General features: G+C 44.1%; 1 protein-coding gene across 1 annotated transcript in view; it reads right to left on the bottom strand.

Annotated features, from left to right (window-relative positions):
• VPS13D (vacuolar protein sorting 13 homolog D) overlaps window positions 1-22,699 on the bottom strand; it is a 3,321,573-nt gene that overhangs the window by 2,504,933 nt on the left and 793,941 nt on the right. The gene's annotated exons all lie outside the window — the stretch shown is intronic.

A 22,699-nucleotide genomic window follows, 5' to 3' on the forward strand; every position in this document is an offset into this window, starting at 1 on the left:
TTTGCTGATATCTGATCATATGGAATTGACAGTTGAGGGCCCTCATAAACAGAGTGGTGGAGGTGTATACCTTTTCTCTGAACCTGTCCAAGGCTCTACTCTTGTCTGTGGGCAGGGGATTCTTGGAGGCACAGGCCTTAGCCCCGTTAAGCCCTAGATTAACTACTTCTGGGTCAGCTGTAGGATTCATAAAAAAGTATTTATGGGTGTCTTGCACTCTGTAAAATCTATCTGGTTTCCTAGGGGCAGGGGGGAGTGAATCAGGATTCATGGAGGTATCTTGGAAGACTTCCTCTACCACTTCCAAATTGGGAGGGATAGCTAAAGGTTTGTGTTCAGGAAGGTCCAAGAACTCCCTAACTCTCTTCTTGGCCTGGTGGTAATCTTGTGCTTCCCACTGGAAATGCTGCCTCATCGCATGAAGGGTCTCCCCAAAACTCTGATCCCCTGAAGGTGAAGCTGAGGGGGTCTATATTACCATATTGAAAGACATGTTCACCAAACACGTCTTAATCAACAAGGAAATATCGACCTGTTCAAATCCCAACAGCCGCTTCAGCAAATTTTTTCCCAGGGGAAAGAAAATGCTCGGCCGTACATAAAAAAACCTACATAGTGGGGGGCTGTGCTCCTCACACACACCCTAACTAAAACTCCGAGATTGCACTACAGTGGGGAAAGGGGCAAATCCCCGATGACGGATGAACGATTTTTGTTTTCCCCTGGGAAAAAAATTCACTGAAGCGGATGTTCAGGATTTTAAAGGTCGATGTTTCCATGTCGATTAAGGCTTGTTCGGCTAACACTTCTTTCCACATGGTAATACAGACCCAAGCTGAAGGAAGGTTCTCCTCAGAATCTGAATCCTCAAAGGATGTGCAAGAGGGTCCTTCCTCTGCACCAGATTCCTCAAAGTCTAAATCCCCCTCAGAAAGTAAGGGTTCAGGGTCAATGTCAAAATAGGCATCCCTTTTCCTTTTTTCCTGGGGTAGCTTCCACTGTTGTCTGTCTGGCCTTTACAATGTTAACTAACTCCTTTGTCAGCTTAATCAAATCCTGCTGGTATCCCAGAAACCTAGAGCCCGTAGGCCTGGGTGGAGGCCCTGCCACACTACCTTTCTTTGGGGTGGGTTTGACCTTAGGCTTAGGAACGTCCGATGACCTGGTGCCCGACTCTCTGTGTTGGGAAGATACCGGTGTAGGCCTAGGCCTTGAAGTGTCACCGGGTAGTGAGCACTTATCAGAAGCCATGGGTAGTGAGCACTTATCAGAAGCCATGGCCTGCAGAGCGACCTTGGACACAACTAATGAGCTGAAGACATGAGCAGAGGAGGTAAAAGGAACCAAAGGCATGTCGGACTCCAAATGGGTCTCGACAGACACCTGGGTTGCTGTCTCAAATGTTGAAGGGGGCTGTGGAAGCAGCTCACCTTCTTCAAGAATTACCAGTCTAGCAGGAAGGTCACCTAGGGATTGACTGTCGTATGATGACTTAGGTTTATGATTCTTCTCATTTTTGCAGCTCAAGATCAGGATGACCAGCAGACTCAACTGGATGTGGTTTGAATGATTCTAGTCTTCGAAAATGAGCTAAGAATTCGGCCCTACTCCTAATCGTTCTAGGGTTAAACCTAGCACAAATATGACAATTAGGGATGTTGTGGTCTGGGCCTAAGTAAGTAACACTGAGTCTCTTTGCGGGATTTATTTACCAGAGCAAAGACAATTATTTACTTTATCTGACATGAGTTAAGTGAAAAGAAGACAGTTTCCCAACGGGGCACTTATCTTTCTGATGACAGCTTCTCTCTAGTGCAGACCGATTGACGCACTTGTAAACTGCTTCAGGCTCCAGTGACAAGAAAAGACTGAAGTGATGACATAGGCTGGCTCCCTTTATACCTAAGTGTACTGATTTCGGCAGGGGCATCCGCCAGCCTTGAAGGTGAAAAAGTACAGTTTTGTACCTACCATAAATGTAGATGTCCGATAGGTATGCATCTGCAGTCATCACATATGGGTTGTCCTGCCTCAGGCAGCCCTTTGGTCGGCCGGATTCCAAAGTCTGGGTCCGGCGTCGGCTGACGTCGCCCCCTCCCCGACGTCAGAGCGCCTGGGGTATAAAAGCGTCAGCCGATGCCATCTTCCTCAGTGTTTCTTGCCCCAGATGCCAGGTGCCCTCAAAGGAAGGCTAACTTTGGATAAATGCAATAAATTCCAAACATGCACAGAAATATATATATATATATATATATATATATATATATATATATATATATATATATATATATATGCAACAAATACACCATAATAGATAACCCCAGCTAGCTATGAGAGGGAAAAGTACCCAATAAATACCAAAGAGGGGAAGGAGGGAGGGTAAACCTGACTGCAGATGCATACCTATCGGACATCTACATTTATGGTAGGTACAAAACTGTACTATGTCCTTCAAGGATGCATCTGCAGTCATCACATATGGGTAGAATACCATAGCCAATCTGGGGGTGGAGGATCTATGTAAAGGATGGTGTAGCTAGAATGCCCTGCAAGACTGCCGTAGCAAAGCCTGCTCTGGATCTGGAATATAAAGGTAAATTGTAATGCTTGGAAAATGTATGCACGGAGCTCCATGTAGCAGCTTCTAAAATGTCCTTGGTAGCCACCCCTCTTAAGAAGGCTGTGGAGGTGGCTGTGGCTCTGGTGGAATGAGGTCTAATGTTAGCTGGCACAGTTTTTCCATGGAAGGAATAACAGAAACGAATGCAATTACCTATCCATTTTGAAATTGTGTGTTTGGAAATTGCTTTTCCTTGTGCACCAGCAGCATATGCTACCAACAGCTGGTCAGTTTTTCTGTAGCTTTTCGTTCTGTCCAAGTAGTAGCGCATCTGTCTGTGTATGTCCAGGGTGTGCAGAAGTTTCCCCCCTTTGTTTTGTGGATTCGGAAAGAAGGTAGGTAGGTGAATAGCTTGGTTTAATGAGACCCTGGATACCACCTTTGGCATAAATGAAGGATTGGCTCTCAATGAGACTCTGTCCTGATGAAAAATAAGGAATGGCTGTACTGCCATGAGGGCCTGTAACTCAGATACTCTTCTTGCTGAGGTTATGGCCAGAAGGAAGGCGGTCTTCCAAGACAGGAACTGTAGTTCTGCAGATGCTGCTGGTTCAAAGGGAGGCAGAGTTAGTTTTTTCAACACGAAGTTAAGGTCCCAAGTAGGCACTGGAGGTTTCCTTGGAGGATTGATGTTTTTAATTCCTCTTAGAAACTGTCTTAGGAGAGGATGAGAAAAAACAGGTGGATCAGTATTGTACTCTGCTGAAATTGCTGAAGCATGAATTTTAATGGAAGAGTAAGACAGGCCATTGTGGAGCATTTCTGCCAAGTATTCCAGGATATGTGGCATGTTCATCACTGTCGCATCTAGGCCCTTTGTGGTGTTCCAAATGTGAAATCTTTTCCATTTTGCTGAATATGCCTTTCTTGTGGAAGGCCTGCGAGCTTCTATGATGATATCCTTCACTCTCTTGGATAGCTTATCCTGAGGAGGAGTCAAGGTATTTTCCAAGCTGTTAGTCGCAAGGTTTTCAGGTTGGAATGCAGAGTTTTGTAATTGTGCTGTGTCAGGAGAAGTGGCCATTGAGGAAGAGGCCATGGTTTCGTGTGTGACATGCTCTTTAACAGTGGGTACCAGTGCTGTCTTGGCCAGTCCGGAGCTATCAGAATCACTTTTGGCTGCTCTGTCCTGATCTTCAGTAAGACCATGGTCATTAATGGAAGAGGTGGAAATGCATAAACTGTTAGGGTTCTCCAGCTGAAAGATAGGGCGTCCACTTTCCATGCTTGTGGGTGGTATGTCCTTGAGCAGAATTTCTTCAGCTGATGATTGTGGTGGGAGGCATGTCTATGTCTGGCCTTCCCCATGATTGTGTTATCTGTAGGAAGATGTCTGGGTGCAACATCCATTCGTTTGCATCCATGATATTTCTGCTTAAGCTGTCCGCCAGTATATTGTCTTTTCCTGGCACAAACTGGTTTTGCAGGTCTATATTGAGTTTCAAGGAAAGTTCCCATAGAGTCACTGCCAGTCTGCAAAGAGGGTAGGAATGGGTGCCTCCTTGCTTGTTTATGTACCACATAACTGTGGTGTTGTCTGTCCTTATTAGCAGGTGGCCTTGATGCAGAAAGAGTTTGAAGGCCTCGATTGCATGTATCACTGCCAGCATTTCCTTTTGGTTTATGTGCATGCGTAGCTCCTTTCGTGACCATAGTCCTTGAATACATCTGCCCTCCATGTGTGCTCCCCAACCGTGGTCTGAAGCGTCCGTTGTAATAGTTTGGCTGGCTATCGGCTTGCTGAAGGGCAGACCCCTGTTTGATTGGCTTGCTTGAGCCCACCACAGAAATTCCTTTTGGAGACATGGAATGAGTGGGATCAAAGTTTCTAAGCTGTGGCTGTGCTGAGTCCATAAACTCCTTAGGTACCATTGTAGTTTCCTCATATGCAGCCTTGCTTGGAGAATGAGAAGAATGCAAGATGCCATGTAACCCAGGGCCTGCAGGATTTTCCTTGCAGTCAGCTGAGTTTGTCTTGTCAGATTCTTGAAGTAATCCGGTAGTTGTCTTTGTTTTTCTTCTGTGAGAAAAGCCATTTGGGTGGTTGTGTCTAAATCCGCACCCAGAAAAGTTATTCTTTGGGATGGAACAAGTCTTGATTTGTGAAAGTTGACTGTATATACCAATGCCTGCAGTAGGTGGATGGCATAATTCAAGTCCTTTACCAAAGTTTGTTGGCTGTCCGCTTGTATAAGGCAGTCGTCCAGATATGGGTATATTTGAATCCCCTGAAGTCTGCAGTGTGCAATTACTGATGCCAGGCATTTCGTGAATACTCTGGGCGCAGTAGATAAGCCAAAGGGCAATGCTGAGAATTGATAATGCTCTGAGCCTGCAAGAAATCTGAGGTGTCTTCTGCAACTTTGTCTGATAGGGACATGCAGGTATGACTCCTTGAGGTCTAGAGTCACCAGCCAAGACCCCTTGCCCAGCATGGGAAGGAGTTGCTGTAGAGTCAGCATTTTGAATTTTGGCACAATGAGATACGTATTCAGTGCGGACAAGTCGAGAATAGGCCTCCATTTATTTTCTTTTCTTGGAACAAGGAATAGTCTGGAATAAAATCCTTGGCCTTGTTCTGAAACAGGAACCTTTTCTATAGCTTTCATTTGCATTAAGTTGGAGATTTGTTTCAAAGCCTCTGCCCTTTGATTTGGTGGCAGGTCTGGCATGCCTTTTCTTTTTGGCAATGTGTGAAAATGGAACCTGTATCCTCTGTCTATTATTTGCAGTGTCCATTTGTCTCTTGTAATAGTGTGCCAATTGTCTGAGAATAAAGAAAGCTTTCCGCCCAAAGGTGCTTCTAATTGAGCCCTGGTTGGCGGAGTCAAAGCAAAGTCATTGAGTCTGTCCTTGTGCAGCAGTTGTAGGTCCTGCACTACCTCTCTGGTTGGGAGGCTGCCATTGACGCCCTCTGTAGGAGCCTCTAGCTTGCCCTCTACCTCTGGCACGCCTGTTCTTGCCTCTCTGAAATCTTTCTGTGTCCGGAAAGGACCAATTCTTGGCAGGCCAATTTCTGCTGAATCTTGGTGGTTGGACTTGTAGAAAATCTTTAACTGTTTGTACAGATTTTGCCTTTTCCTCAACCTTCTTTAAGACCTCCTGAGCAGTGGAGCCAAATAACTTTTGCTTTTCCAGGGGTGCATCCAGAAGCTTAGCTTTAACATGGTCTAGCAGAGATTGTTCCTTCAGCCAAGCATGCCTACGTATGACTGCACCTGTCATAGCTGACCTAAATGAAGCTTCCAATGCATCATAACCACATTGTAAGAAATGGTTACTAACCTGCTGGGAGTTATGTACCAGATCCTGTAGTGATTTGCGATCTAGGGGTTCAGGAGAAGACAGTTTCTTATGCAATTCATCTAACAAATACTCTTGGTACTGTATCACATGAAATTGACAATTTAATGCCCTCATAGAAAGAGTAGCTGAAGTATACACTTTTTTACCCCATCTCTCTAAAGCCCTGGACTCCCTTTCAGAGGGGAGTGGATTTTTAGAGGTGGCAGCTGCAACCCCTTTAGGGCCCTGGGAAATAGTTTCTGGATCAGCAGAGTGGGCCTTGTAAAGAAAATGATGCGAGTCCGGGACCCTGTAGTACCTATCAGGTTTGACAGGGGCCGGGGGAAGAGTGTCAGGGGTTATGCTAGACTCAGAGTACACATCATCAATGACATTCAAAACAGGAGGAATAGCCAAAGGTCTATGCTGAGGTAAATGCAGAAAAGTTCTTAATCTTTTCCTGGAATCAGAAAATTCCTGGCCCTGCCATTTGAAATGCTCTCTCATAGTGTGAAGGGTCTCACCGAAGGATAGCTCTTCAGGAGGTGAGGCCAAGGGGATGGATTCCTCTGCATCAGAATCCTCGTAGGCCGAAAAAGCCTCCTCCTGGTAGTCCGAGAGAGCAGAGCCATCAGAGGCCTCCTCTGAGGAGTGGGGATCAGAGGGCTCAACCGTGGGCCTTTTGTCTAGAGGAGGTTGAGAGCCCCTGTCCGGATGAGGTTGAGATCCCCTAATCAAGGAAATAAGGTCCTCTGCTAAAGTAAGAATCTGTGAACTCGTAGAGGGTCCCCTGAGGAATAACCCTGGGAGGCATAGCTTTTGTATGTTTAGCAACTTTAGCCCTGGTGAATGCCTTTATGGACATGGATGCAGGAGGCCTAGCTGCACCACGTGCTGGAGTAGTTTTGTCTAGAGGAATGGTGTCGGAAGTTTCCAAGACACCAGTTTCTGAAGGAAATTCAATAACCGACTCAGCAGGGGCCTCCGGGGCCGAGGTTGTCGGTTGAGCGGTTTCGGGTGTCGGAAGTACCAAGGACTCGTTTTCAGCCGAGACACTCGCGGTAGGCCTGGCCGTGGTTTCAGCCGAAACCGCGGACCGCGTGTGTCGGTCCTTGTCCTTCCGTTTCTTTATTAAATGTGAAGTCGGAGTCTCCGACGGCATTTTGTATGAAAAATTAGCCCCAAAAAATTCCTCTGCGAACTCCGCCCGACGTCTCAGAGTGCGTCGGTTGAAGGAAGCACAGGCTGAACAGGCAGAGACGTTGTGGTCTGGGCCTAGGCAGGGGAGGCAGTAAGAGTGGAAATCCTTATGAGGTATTTGTTTCTCACAAGTTAAACAATTATTAACTTTATCTGACATCGGCTGAGGCAAGAAAGAGTCCCCAACGGGGTACTTAGCTTTTGAAGTCTTCGGTAGCCGAATTACAGGAGCTGGCCGACCGGCACTTGCGAAAGTACAGTTTTGTACCTACCAGGACAACCCATTTGTAAAGACTGCAGATGCATCCTTGAAGGACATCTGCTTCTGCTTCGGGCACCACGCGGCAAGAAAGACTGAGGAAGATGGCGTCGGCTGACGCTTTTATACCCCAGGCGCTCTGACGTCGGGTAGGGGGCGACGTCAGCCGACGCCGGACCCAGACTTTGGAATCCGGCCGACCGAAGGGCTGCCTGAAGCAGGACAACCCATATGTGATGACTGCAGATGCATCCTTGAAGGACATTAGTTTTCTCTGGTAGTTGGGCTGGCCAAGAGCTTTCAAGGCAGAAAATCCCAGCAATCAGGACTGCAACAGTGAAACATGAAGAACATCTCAGGCTTACAGTTCTAATCAAGTACTTGCTCTGTGAAACTCATGACATCTTGCATGGGCCAAAATTGTAATTGCAATTGGGTTCTTTAGAAAGGAATGGTGGATATCTCTTTCAAGCAGTACCATATCTGAACTGGAAAACTACTTTGATAATGGAGACTTTGTTATTGTCTGTTAACTGGGTAAGCCAACAGAGAAGAATCTTTTAAGAGGTAAGGGTGTACTGTCTGCTTAAGTGATTTGTTCAGAGTAACACAGCAGGCAAATGGCGGTGGAAGGAATCAAATCCTATATCAGGAGTGTCCAACCCGCGGCCCGCATGCGGACCTCAGAGCTCTTCCATGCGGCCCGCGACCCTTAAATTTAAATTTAATTTAACTTTTTTTCCGTGTGTTTACACGTTCAAGTACTTTTGCTGTTGTGCGCATGCGCCAACTTTCATTTTTTCACGTTTTTTTCATACCAGCGTCGTTCTGCTGGTATGCGCATGCGCGAAAACACCATTCGGCCGTTTTTTATAGTTCTGTAAAGCTGAAGGAAGGAGCGAGATTACACTAACATAGCAAAAAGGTAAGGTAAATAATTTTGTGAATTTAATAAGATCTTTTTAACTTGTTTGGAATACGTAAAAGGGTGATCTCTAGTCTAAATGGCAATAAAGTAGACTGAGGGTATGGGGGCTTGTAAAAAATGCTGTTTTTACTTAAAGGCATCAACACACTCAAATGGGCACGTTTCTGGATATTTATTCATTGTAATCATGGTGGTGGTGTGGCTGTGATGTTAGTTGATATAATTATGAGGCTCTGGATGGAGAACCCTGATCTTGTTGGGCTGTGGGAATGATCCACACATAAATGCATGTTTTATTGCACTATCCAGATATGATTTATGTTTTCTTGTTTAAAGGAGTTTGTTTTACTTCATATAAAATTAAGAAGTTTGTAGGATAACAATTGTAAGGGCATAAATATGTACTTTGCTTTTGCAATGGAGGTTAGTTAAGGGGAACAGTAGTTGACTCATGCAGTAGTTGATGTTTTGTGCTCTGGGGCTCTTGGAAAGTTTCTCTAGGTTCCACAGTGCTCTACTGGACCACATGCCTAGTAACTAAGAAATAAACTCAATTATACTGGTGCACAGTGCAGCACCTTATCAGGAGATATTTTTAAAGTTTTTGTTCTGTTCAGCACTTGAGAGAGACAGAGAGAGAGAAAGAGAGGAGTGCATACATTATTAACCTGTTCTGACTGCTACATGTCACCATTATTTCTGAAACTGCTGACATGTTAGTAAAGAAATACAAAGTCTCATTTTCAACTAGTTACATTTAAATAAATGATTGCTCCTATTATTTTGTGGGTTGTGTGACTTGCATTAAGTGAAAACCACACTGCCAAAACAAAGAACACTGCATGTGTTCAAAATCAGTGTCACAGATACAGGACACAAATTGTGCAGAGCCATAGCAGTGGTATCCTGCAAGACTATGCTGTTTGGTTATGCTGATTTATTCACAGATCTAGGATTCTTGCCAAGACAATATCACATGCAAATAAAACCTGAGGTAGTGGCAGTAAGTCAAGCACTGAAAAAAGTACCTGTCGTATTCAGGAGTAAAGTGGAACATGAATTAAACAGAATAGAAAGCCTAGGTATCATTAAAAAGCAATTAGAGTCAATAAAATGAGAGAATATTATACTCATTAAAAAAGATGATACACATTTTTACAGCTCTACAAGATCTGAACAGATTAAGTTTGAAAGATCACTACCTAATAATGCTTACAACTGAAGAAGCAATATGAAAAATGACAAATGCAAATGTTTTTTTTCAGTATCAGATGCAAATTAGACATTTCTGGCAAATAATGCTGAATGATCAACTCTCTATTATGGCTTAATTATTGGCTGTGTTGTTTTGTTTTTAAATGTTTTATCGTTAATTAATTAATTAAGTAATAGTATGATTTCTCTGGGAACATATTTAAATAACTGAACAAGAGTTTTGTGTTAATGCTTTGAGAAAGGACTTTTCACTTGAAAGCTTTACTCGTGAAGTGGTTTGAAGCTTTTATTTGTATTTTTGCTTTGTGATTGTGGTCTTGATCTTCGGTTTGTCTGTTCAGTTTGGTTTGTTATTTTTTTGTGTGCATAACATTGACTGTCATTGCTATGTGGACCTTCCAAAAGCTGTCTTTGGGCACCTGGGTGTAACACAAATATGAGCCTCACAGACACTGCACCAGTTGCATTTATTAATTTAATTTATTTATTGTTAAAAATTCACCTACAACTTCGACTGGTCTTTTTTTTTTTTTTTTTTTTTTGCTCTTCAGTTTATGTGAGAGACCATTTTTTTTTTGCTCTTCAGTTTGCCCCCAGACCATTTCTGTTGACTCAATGCAGCCCTTGCAACTGAAAAGGTTGGACACCCCTGTCCTATATCCTCAATGACAAGAAAATTATAATTATGTACTTACCATAACTCTGCAATGGTTGTCTGTTTATCCTTCCTCCGCTGATGGGTCTCTGATCCAACATCAGATCCATCCTCAGCCACTGTGACAGACTTTAGGCTCAGTAGCTTGAGCTGCTCCCCTTATCCATAATCCCACTATTCTCCCAAGTTACCTCAGATCGAGTCTGCCCTCTATTCAAATAACCATAACATGACAAAGTACTATCAGCCCTAATAATCTCTAAGGCCAAAAGGCAAAGGTATTGCTAAAGAGTAGAAAGGGTGAAGAAGCAGTGAAAAGGAGTTCTGGTGCCCACATAGTAAGACCTTTAAGGAATATCCCTCAGGGCAAGCTAGGAAACAATCAAAAAGGATGAGGAAAGTACAGTTGTGTACACCTACCATAAATGTAGATGTTAGAGTGTCTTCACTGTTGCAGTCATGACTGTAGGGTTCTCCCCTGCCGGCAGGCAGCCCTCGGTCGGCCAGAATCCCAAAGTCTGGGTCCAGTGTCGGCTGTTCAACCATGCTCCCTGACGTCAGAGCGCCAGGAGTATAAAGATGACAGCCGACGCCATCTTCTCCAATTTTTCTTGCCCCAGATGTCAGGAGTCCCAAAATGAAAAAGGTCCCATAACCTTTGCAAATACACCTCAGAAGAATGGTGAAAAAAGGAAATACACAAAAGTAAAAATAAGAGGGGACTGGAGGGAGGGAAACCCAGACTGCAACAGTGAAGACACTCGAACATCTACATTTATGGTAGGTGTACACAACTGTACTAAGTTCATCGTGTTTCACTGTTGCAGTCATGACTGTAGGGTAGAATCCCAAAGCTGAAAGAAAGGGAGGTGGTCATAAAGAGGAAGGGGCGGCTAAAAGGCCCTGCAAGACTGCAGAGGCAAAGCCTGCCCTAGACTTAGAGTAGAGAGGTAGATTGTAGTGCTTAGAAAATGTATGCACTGAACTCCAAGTTGCAGATTCCAAAATGTCCTTGGTAGGAACTCCCCTGAGGAAGGCCGCAGAAGTGGCAGCAGCTCTGGTGGAATGAGTCCGTATACTTCCTGGGATTTGCTTTCCATGGTGAGAATAACAAAATCTGATTCCATGAGCAATCCATTTAGAAATGGTCTGTTTTGAAATGGCTTTACCTTGGGAACTTGAAGCATAAGAAACAAACAATTGTTCTGATTTTCTGATGTCCTTGGTTCTGTTGAGGTAAAAACACAGCTGTCTGTGTACATCCAAGGAATGTAAGATCCTTTCCCCTTTATTTTGAGGAGTGGGGAAAAAGGTTGGCAAGTGTATAGTTTGATTTAAAGCCACCTTGGAAACCACCTTAGGCATGAAGGTAGGATTAGTCCTCAAAGATACCCTGTCTTGATTAAAAATAATATAAGGTTCCACAGCCATAAGAGCTTGTAACTCTGAAACTCTCCTGGCAGAAGTTAGGGCTAACAGGATGGCTGTCTTCCAAGATAAAAACGTGATGTCAGAAGAGGCAGCAGGCTCAAAAGGAGGTAAGGTTAGTTTTTCCAAAACATAGTTGAGATCCCAAGCAGGAATAGGAGGAGATCTAGGAGGTCTTAAGTTCTTAGCACCTCTGAGAAACTGTCGCATGAGCTGGTGAGAAAAGATTGGAGGGTCTGCATTATAATGAGCAGAAATAGCAGAGGCATGTATCTTAATGGAAGAGAGAGAGAGACCCTTATGTAAGAGATCTGTCAAGTAAAGTAAAATTAAAGGAATATTAGGAAGAAGAGGATCAGAATCCTGAGCCTGCATCCAGGAACAAAATCTTTTCCATTTTCCTGCATAAGATTTTCTAGTACTAGGATGTCTGGCTTCTAAAATGACATCCATAACCTGCTTGGGCAGTAAAGAAGAAATCAAAGGCCCTGGATTAACCAGGCCTCCAGGCTGAGAGTTCTGACATGAGAGTGTAGAACCTGACCCTGATGTTGGGGCAGAAGGTTCGGAGACTGAGGTAAAATCCAAGGGGGGTCCAGGCATAGGTTTTTTAGAGTTGGATACCAAAACTGCCGAGGCCAATTTGGAGCCAGCAAGATTATCATCTTGGGCTTGTCCTGTTTTATCTTCAATAAAACCATGGAAGAAGAGGAAGAGGCGAAAAGGCATATCCCGAGAGGTTCCTCCAACTGAATGACAGGGCGTCCACTTTCCAAGCCTCTCTGTGGAAAGTACTGGTGCATAAAGTCTGTAGTTGATGATTGAGATGGGATGCAAAGAGGTCTATGTGAGGACATTCCTAGACTGCTGTTATCATCCTGAATATTTTGGTGTCCAGCATCCACTCACGTGGATCCGAAAGATTTCTGCTAAGACTGTCTGCCAGGAAGTTTTGTTTCCCTGGTAGAAACTGAGCTTGAAGATCCAGATTGCAAGCTAGAGCTGTGTTCCATAGATCCATGGCTAGTCTGCAAAGGGGGTAGGAATGAGATCCCCCTTGCTTGTTTATGTACCACATAACTGTGGTGTTGTCTGTCCGTATTAACAGTTGTCCTGGTTGTAAAAGATTCCTGAAGGCCAATAGAGCTTTCTGAACGGCTAACATTTCCTTTAAATTGATATGCAGGTGCTTCTGATCCTTTGTCCAAAGGCCCTGCAAACAACTGCCCTGAAAATGGGCTCCCCAAGCATAATCCGAGGCGTCCGTGGTTAGAATATGAGAGGCAGGAGGCAGACGGAAGGGCTTCCCTTTGTTTAGAGCACATGCCCTGGACCACCAAAGAAATTCCTTTTGAAGGCAAGGAAGGACGGAGATCAGTATGTTTAAACTGTGGCAATGCTGAGACCATACACGTTTTAGGTACCACTGTATTTTCCTCATGTGTAGTCTTGCATATGGTACGAGAAGGATGCAGGAGGCCATGTAACCCAAAGCCTGCAGGAATTTCCTTGCAGATAGATGAGTTAAAGTTGCCAAGGTTCTGAAACTTGAAGCCAGCTGTAACTGTTTTTCGGATGTCAGAAATGCCATCTGGGTTGTGGTGTTTAGAAGTGCACCCAGAAAAGTTATCTGTTGTGATGGTGTCAAATTTGACTTTTTTATGTTTACAGAGAATCCCAGGAACTTGAGGAGGTTCTGTACAAATTCTAGATGCTGGAGTAAGACATCCTTGCTGTCTGCCTGAATTAGACAATTGTCCAGATAAGGGTAAATTTGAATTCCCTTGAGTCTGCAGTAAGCTACTACTGGAGCCAGGCATTTGGTGAAGACCCTGGGCGCAGTAGATAATCCAAAGGGCAGCGCAGAGAAATGAAAGTGCCTCGATCCGGCTTTGAACCTGAGGTATTTTCTGCAATCCTGCCTGATGGGAATGTGTAAATATGCCTCCTTTAAATCCAAAGTTACCATCCATGCATTTTTGGACAACATTGGAAGTAGCTGCTGTAGAGTAAGCATCTTGAATTTTGGAATCTCTAGAAAGGTGTTCAAGACCGACAGATCCAGAATGGGTCTCCATAAGTTTTGCTTCCTTGGGACTAGAAAGAGCCTTGAATAAAAACCTTTTCCCATCTCTGAAAGAGGAACCAGTTCTATGGCATTCATAGCCAAAAGAGCTTCCACCTGGTTTAAGGCCTCCGTCCATTGATGTTTTGGAAGGTCTGGCCATCCACTTGGCCTTGGCAAGGTATGAAAATGGAATTTGTAACCTCTTAAAACCACATCCAAAACCCACTTGTCCTGGGTTATTTGAGTCCAATTTTGATAAAAAAGAGAGAGTTTTCTTCCGAGAGGGGCTTCCAGGCAAGAAGTTCCTGTAGCCCAACAGAGGGAGTCATTGAGTTTGTCTCCCTTTGAGATTCTGACCTGTCCTCTCCTCCCCTAGGGGTGGAAGCAGTCCACTGTCTTGGTCTATAAGCAGCTTGTGTTTGAGGTCTCCCTCTGGAACGTCTATATCTATCCCTCTGAGGCCTGTCTGAAGTGGGAAAGGACCACTTTTTAGAAGGCCAATTCCTGCTAAATCTAGGTGGCTGTACTTGTAAGAAATCTTTAACTGTTTGCATGGATTTCGCCTTATCCTCCACCTTTTTAATCACCTCTTCAGCTTTTGATCCAAACAAAACATTATGCTGAACAGGAGCATCCAATAATTTAGCCTTTACTTGTTCAGGTAAATTTTGTTCCTTTAGCCATGCATGCCTTCTAATGACTGTGCCAGAGGCCGCAGCCCTACAAGAAGCCTCCACGGTATCAAATCCACAGTGTAAACCATGCTTCCCAACCTGTTCAGTGGCATGCAATAAGTCATGTAATTCCTTATCATCTGCACAGGCAGAAATGGAAGTAAGCTTTTGTTTTAAGACAGACAATAGAAATTGCTGGTATTTAAACATATGAAACTGACAGTTTAAAGCCCTAATGGACAAAGCAGCAGAAGTGTACACCTTTTTGCCCCATCTTTCTAAGGATCGAGAATCCTTTTCAATAGGAATAGGATTTTTGGCAGAAGCGGCCTTAACTCCCTTAGGACCCTGAGAAATGGTTTCAGGGTCAGCAGAAGGGTTCTTGTATAAAAACTGATGGGAATCAGGAACCCTGTAATATCTATCAGGCTTAACAGGAGCAGGAGGAAAAGAGTCAGGGGTTAAGTTAGCCTCCGAAAAGGCATCATCCACAATATCCAAAACAGGAGGAATAGCCAGGGGTCTATGTTGGGGAAGAAGAAATTCCCTCAGCCTTTTCTTGGATTCCGAATATTCATGTCCTTCCCAGTGGAAATGTTCCCTCATTTCATGCAAAGTTTCCCCAAAAGAGAAATCCTCAGGGGGAGAAGCTGAAGGAATGGATTCTTCAGCATCAGAATCCTCATAAGGAAGGAAAGTATAATCCTGATAGGAAGAAGAAACTGAGGAAACAGAAGCCTGATCAGAGGAATCATAAGAAACATCCTGCCTTGGCCTTTTGTCTGGAGGGGGATGAGAACCCCTAATCATAGTAAGTAAGTCCTCCGCCATCTTGAGTAACTGTTTCTGTGACTTGGGAGCCGGTTCAGAAGAGGCCTGTGTAGAAGTCTTTGATTTTGAAGGAGTCTTTGCCTTTGTCTTTGGCTTTGCCTTTATTAGTAGCTGAGAAGATCTGAAAACCCCTTCGGAAGCTGGTACCTGCACAGCGGCTCCGGACCCATCCGAAGGAGCATTTTCCGAAGGTCCTGCAACAGAAATATTTAAAGGCCTGGTTGGCTCCTCATGAGAGTCCATTTCGGCCGTCGGTTCTGAAATGGCCGACGACAGGGGCTGCAAAAGCACCTCACTGACGACGGCTCCGCTTGTGTGCTATCATCAGATTTGGACCTCGGAGGCCTGTCTTTATCCTTGCAACGTTTGTGAACCGTATCCGATGACATTTTGTAATTAAAGCGCCTACCGAAGTAATGAAAAGCAAAATCGTACCTTCGCTTAATTGTACGTTGATTGAATCTAGCACAAAACCGACAACTAGCTACGTCGTGGTCAGGGCCCAAGCAAGGAATACAGTAAGAATGAAAATCCTTATGAGGTATTTGCTTCCCACATGAAATACAATTATTAACTTTTTCTAACATCGGAGTGGAGCAAGAAAAAAGTTTCCCCAATGGGGTACTTAGCTTTGAGTGGAGAAGAAAGTCTTCGGACCGAAGTGTATCAGTAAAATTCATCAGGGGTCAGCCGACCGGCACTTGCGAACTGCTATCACCACACGGCAAGAAAGACTGGGGAAGATGGCGTCGGCTGTCAGCTTTATACTCCTGGCGCTCTGACGTCAGGGAGCATGGTTGAACAGCCGATGCCGGACCCAGACTTTGGGATTCTGGCCGACCGAGGGCTGCCTGCCGGCAGGGGAGAACCCTACAGTCATGACTGCAACAGTGAAACACGATGAACATCTGGAGGTGGGAAGTTGAGGAAAGATGAAAACAGACAACACAGATGCACAGTTACAGTGAGTACTTAGCTATAACATCTGATGTCTTTTTCATCTGTTTCTCAATGGATGGGACAGAGTCCCCAACTAGAGTAGTCTTGGGTGGTCCTCAAGGAAGGGTATTCCACAGTACAGTATCACCAAAACCTGCCTTATTTCTAGATACAATGTCTAACTTGTAATGAGCTACAAAGGTGTTAGCTTTGGAACGTGTAGTAGCTGAATAAATGTCATCTATGGACACTTTGGAGCAGGCAGATAGTGGGCTTTAGGAAGCTTGGGTAAGGATAGTCCCTTACTCTTACAAATGAAGACAATGAAATCAGTAAGCCATCTGGCTAAGGTTATTTTTAACAATGCTTTTCTCAATTTAGCCTTAAAAAGGAAACATATAGTTGTTCTGACTTCCTTTGGTCTTTAGTTCTGTGAATGTATCCAAGTTGTCTATGCACATCTAATAAATGGAGCATGTATTATCCTTTGTTAGAAAAATTTGCAAAGAAAACTGGTTGGTTACTTGACTAAGATTTGCTTCTGACAACTTTAGGCAGGAAGGAACAGTTAGTACAAAGGAATACTCTGTCCTTATTAAAAAAAAAAAAAAAAAAAAACGTATGTTGGCTGGGAAGAAAGTGCATGGAGCTCTAAAACCCATTTAACCAATTTAATAGCAATCAGCAAAAGTGTTTTCCAAATTACTTTCATTCTGCCATGGCTGCAGGCTCAAAGGGAGGCTCAGCTAAGACTTGAAGGATACATGTACGGTCCCAAGAGGGGACAGAGTCCCTTAACAGAAGGCCGAAGCAGCAAAGTACCCTTATGAAGTGTTTTGCACAATTTCAAGAAAGCTAAAAAAATAACTCTTTTTGTTGAGTGAAAATTTGATATTGCAGCTAGTTGTACTTTAAATATCAAATAACTAGTTCCATTATTGAAAAATGAAGCCACGAAATCAGGAATAGCTGGACTCAGTGGTGAAAAAGGGTGTAGATATTGGGCCCAGACGGAAAAGGTTTTCCACTTGCTCTTATACATCTTCCTAAGAGAGGCTTTCTGGGATGACATAAGAATGTGGCAAATGAGGAAGAAAGCCTGGAGTTTCTAGCCATCACTGGAAGTAGAGGAACCATGCGGTCAGTTTGAGAGACTACATGTCCAGGACAGGCAAACTAGACCAGTGACATAGAAGGTTCTGAATAGGATCCAACACTAAAGGGTGAACTAAGTGTGGCCACAGGAAGGGAAACCACACTTCGCGAGGCCAAACTGTCGCAATGAGGATAACCTGGAGTACTTTCAGAATAAACTTTGAGATGAGAGGAGTTGGAGGAAAGGCATACAGTAAACCGGACAGCTAATTGTGAACTAGAGTCTCTTGGTAACGCCACCTCTGGGGGGGATCAGGGCAAATTACCTGCTGCACTTGGTATTGAGGGGAGAAGCAAAGAGCCTGCAGCATGGTTGACACAATCAGTGAAATATTTCTGCCACTGACTGACTGAGGAAGTACGATGGATTTGCTCAATTTGTCTGCTAGCACGTTGTTTTTCCCTGGAATATGCACTGCCAAGAGAAAACCGGAGAGCAGCTCCCATTGCCTCCCAAGAAAAGGGGCTAGGATCATGTTCCCCCTTGTTTGTTGATCTACAAGACCACAGACATATTGTCTGTATGAATAACACTCATCTCTAGAGGAAGAACATCTTGAAATACCTGAAATGCTAATAGGATTGCTCTAATTTCTAGCATTTTGATGTGAAGACTGGCCTCTGTCTGGGACCACATGCCTTGGACTGTCCAGCACAAATAATGCCCCCAACTCTAGATGAGAGGCCTCTGTAGTCACTGTGGTCCTGGAAAAGGGTAGAGTAAATGGGCGGCCCAGAATGATGACTTCTGTGTCTACCCTTCCATACTATGTGATGTCTGCAGATGTTTGTGATATGAATGAGTGCCGTCAGTGGATGGTGTCTTATTCATCATTGTACCACTACAGTCCACTGCTACACCCTCATGTGAAAGCGAGCCAAAGGTACTAGTACTTTCAAAGCTGCCATCAACCCTAGTAGTTGTAAAAATAATTTGGTTGGGGGTGAATAAAGAGAAAGAATGTTTAATGCTTGTTTTTGTAAAATGTCCACTCTTGCCTATGGAAGAGTTGCGGTTTGTGTTCGGGTATCTAGACAGGCACCAATGAACTCCATACATTGCACTGGGAAGAGCTGTGATTTTTTGTAATTCACAGAAATGCCTAGTTGGAGACAAAGGTGGAGCAAGTAGTCCCTGGCTTGAATTAATAGACGCTTGGTTGAAGCTGAAACGAGCCCTCTAGATAAGGAAACACCCAGAATCTGTGCAGTCGCAGGTGGGCCGCAACCACTGAAATACACTTGGTGAACACCTTGGGGACTACAGTGAGATCAAAAGGCAGCACTCTGAACTGGAAGTGACTGGCTCCCAGCCAGAAGCATAGATATTTCTTGCAGCGCCTGTGTATCTTGATATGACAGTATGCATCCTAGAGGCGAAGCATCAAATCCAGTCACCCTTCTGCAACTGACTGAACCATGACCATCTGGAACTTCGAATGTTTTAAGAATTGATTCAGATTGCTGAGATCCAAAACTGATTTTAGGTCCCATCTTCTTTGGCACTAAAAAGAATCTTGAGTAAGTTCTGGATTCCTTGTTGGCCGGGGGGGGTCAGCTGAATCACTCTTTTCCTTAGCAGCTTCTCTATTTCTAAGGCTGTTGCTTTTATCTGACTGGGTGGAACAACAGGAATTACTTTGTTGCATTTTGGGGGTGAAAGGAAAAATGGTGTGTAATAATCTCTGGATATTATACTTTGTACGCTAGCATCTTTGGTAATGATAGTTCATTAGGTCTACATAAAAAAGTGCCTTCTGTGTTTAATTTGGTGCACAAAATATAATGAACTACATGATACAGAGATTTGTCCTTTCTTTCCAAGTGATTCCAACATGTAAAACGTATCCCCTGCTTATCATTATGGGCCCACCTTTCTGACTAGCAATTTACCAACTTCTCTGCAATGTAGGTAAAACACACAATACTTAAGTCATTACAGGACTTATTTCACAACTGGGCGTGTTCCAAGACAATGTATAAGGCAGAAGTGGAATCTAGACCTGTTTGAAGGTTTCCTGATCACATACATAGTGGAAGAAGAAAACATGGTAACATTTTAGACAGTGAAGTAGTAACATTTGGGAAAACTAGACTACATCTCAGATAGAGAACAACACATATGAAATAAATGACAAACGCTCTAAGTACTTAACATGAACTTTTCAGTATAAGTATTACCATAAATGCAGATGTTCGAGTGTATTCACTGTTGCAGTCATTACATTTGGGTAATCTGCTTGCAGGTTGTCCTCAGTCGGCCTGATTAACAAAGTCTTGGGTCCTGCGTCGGTTGCTGTCCCTTCTTCCATGACGTCATGTCATCAGGGGTACAAAACATGCAGCCGATGCCATTACATCAGTTTTCCTTGCCCCAGATGTCAGGTGCCCACCTAATGGGGAACAAATAAACATAAAAACACAAAGGTATGCCTCCAACAAAAAGCAAATACACCAAAAAGGCTTTTAAGCATAGTAAAGGAAAGTAGAAGTATAGCCAGAAGAAGTTAGGGGGCTGGAGGAAGGGTAACCAGGACTGCAACAGTGAATACACTTGAACATCTACATTTATGGTAAGTATACAGAACTGTACTATGTTCTATGTGTTTCACTGTCGCAATCATTACATTTGGCTAGATTCCCAAAGCTATGTTTGGGAGGAGGAGTTTATATAGCATTAGGGCCAGCTATAAAGCCCTGCAAGACAGCAGTGGCGAAACCAGCTCTGGATTTAGAGAAAAATTGTCAAATGATAATGCTTGGTGAAAGTATGTACAGAACTCCAGGTAGCAGCTTCTAGGATGTTCCTGGTAGGAACAACTCTGAGAAAGGCTGTAGAAGCAGATGCAGCCCTGATGGAGTGAGATCTGATCCCCTGGGGGATAGGTCTTCCATGGTGCTTACAGCAGAAATTAATGCAATGGCTTATCCATTTAGAAATGGTTTGTTTTGAAATGGCCTTCCCTTCTGCCCCTGCAGCAAATGCTACCAGCAGTTGTTCACATTTTCTTCGAGGTTTAGTCCTGTCCAAGAATAATCTAAGTTGTCTGTGCACATCCAAGGAATACAGAATCCATTCCCCTTTGTTCTTTGGATTGGGAAATAAGGCTGGCAAATGAATGGACTGATTAAGAGCCACACTGGATACCACCCTGGGCATGAAGGATGGATTGGTCCTGAGTGACACCCTGTCCGCATGAAAGATGATGAAAGGCCCCACTGCCATAAGGGCCTGTAACTCAGATATCCTTCTAGCTGAAGTGATTGCTAAAAGGAAAGCTGTTTTCCAAGAAAATTATTTTAAGTCTACAGTAGCAGCTGGCTCGAAAGGAAGTAGAGTGAGTTTCTCCAATACAAAGTTAATGTCCCAGGCTGGGGTTGGAGCTCTCCTGGGTGGTCTCAAGTTTTTGGCTCCTCTGAGGTGCTGCTTGAGCAGAGGATGAGAGAAGAGGGGAGGTTCTGTGTTGTAATGAGCTGAAATGGCTGAGGCGTGGATTTGAATGGAGGAAAAAGACAGGCCCTTGTGAAGCATCTCAGTTAAGTATTGCAAAATCTAAGGTAAATTGGGCGTTGCTGTGCTCATCCCTTGAGATTGGTTCCAGGCATTGAATCTTCTCCATTTTTCGGCATAAGATTTTCTAGTACTAGACCTCCTTGCCTCTAAGAGGACATCCATCACAGGTTTGCTGAGGGATGATAAGGGTGAGTTTAAGTAATTAGCCAGGATGCAAGGTTCAATGTTGGAAGCTGAGGGTGCAGAATCTGGTTCTCCTGCTGAGACAGCAAGGAAGGGGTCTGAGGCAGGTGCCATGGAGGTAACTGCGACACACTGCGCGGGGGGGGGGGGTACCAGTGTTGGCTTGGTTTGTCCTGTTTGACTTTTAGCAGAACTTTGGAGAGCAGAGGCATTGAGGGGAAGGTGTAGACCGATAGGTTTTTCCAGCTGAAGGACAGAGCATCCACTTTCCAGACTTGTTTGTGGGGAGTCCTTGTGTAAAACTTGTCCAATTGGTAGTTCTGGGGGAAGGCAAATAGGCCTATTTCTGGGCTCCCCCATTCGCTTGTCAACATGTTGATAATCCTTGGTTCCAGTTTCCACTCGTGTGGGTCCATGAGGTTTCTGCTTAGTCTGTCTGCCAGTGTATTTAATTTTCCTGGCAGGAATTGAGCTTGTAGATGCACTTGGTAGCTCAAGGCTGTGTTCCACAATGCCATGGCTAGTCTGCAGAGGGGGTAGGAATGTGTACCTCCCTGCTTGTTTATGTACCACATAACCATGGTGTTGTCCGTCTTTACCATTACTTGTCCTGGAAGAATGTAGTCCTTGAAGGCTGTCAGAGCATTCTGTACAGCTAGCATTTCTTTTTGATTGATATGTAGGTGCATTTGATTTGAGTTCCATTTGCCCTGAATGAACTTCCCTGCCAGGTGAGCCCCCCATGCATAGTCTGATGCATCTGTTGTTAGGGTTTGGGCGGCAGGGGGTAGAGTGAATAGGAGTTCCTTGTTTTGGTGGCAGGCCTCTGCCCACCAGAGGAACTCTAGGCATAGGCAAGGTATGATAGGAATCATTGTTTCTAGGCTGTGAGAATGTTGACTCCATAGGCTTTTTAGATACCACTGTAGTTTCCTCATATGCAGTCTTGCATATGGAATTAGAAGACTGCAGGAGGCCATGAACCCCAAGGCTTGCAGTATTTGTCTTGAAGATAGCAGGGTTTCTGTGGCCACTTGTTTGATATAGGTTATCAAATGATTTTGCTTTTCTGGCGTGAGGTAAGCCATCTGGGAAGTTGTATTCAAGCTTGCTCACAGGAATGTAATTTGTTGACAGGGTACCAGTTGCGATTTCTTTTCGTTTATGAGTACCCCATACAAGTAAGAACCCTTTTTACAAACGCCAGATGATTCAAAAGTATGCCTTGGCTTTCTGCCTGAATTAGACAATCGTCCAGGTATGGGTATATTTGAATACTTCTTTGCTTGCAAAATGCAATAACTGCAGCCAGTCACTTTATGAATACCCTGGGCGCAGTAGACAAGCCAAAGGGCAGTGCAGAGAACTGATAATGCGTGTAGCCTGCTTTGAAGTGTAGGTATCTTCTGCAAGATTTACTAATTGGGATGTGCAGGTATGCTTCTTTTAAATCTAGTGTTGCCAACCAGGCGTCTTTGCTTAGCATAGGAGGTAACTGGTGAACAGTCAGCATCTTGAATTTTGGAATCTCCAGATAGGTGTTTAAAGTAGACAGGTCCAGGATTGGACGCCATGATTTGCCTTTTCTGGGTACCAGGAAAAGTCTGGAATAGAAACCTTGCCCCTTTTCCTCTTCTGGTATCAGCTGAATAGCCCCCATGCTTAAGAGAGAAAGTACTTGTTTTGGAGCCTCTGCCCACTGATTTGGGGGAAGGTCCGATCATCCAATTGGTGTTGGCAACGTG

This window comes from Protopterus annectens, chromosome 2.part0, assembly GCF_019279795.1.
Source record: "Protopterus annectens isolate FY-2018-M chromosome 2.part0, PAN1.0, whole genome shotgun sequence".
Lineage (NCBI taxonomy): Eukaryota > Metazoa > Chordata > Ceratodontiformes > Protopteridae > Protopterus > Protopterus annectens.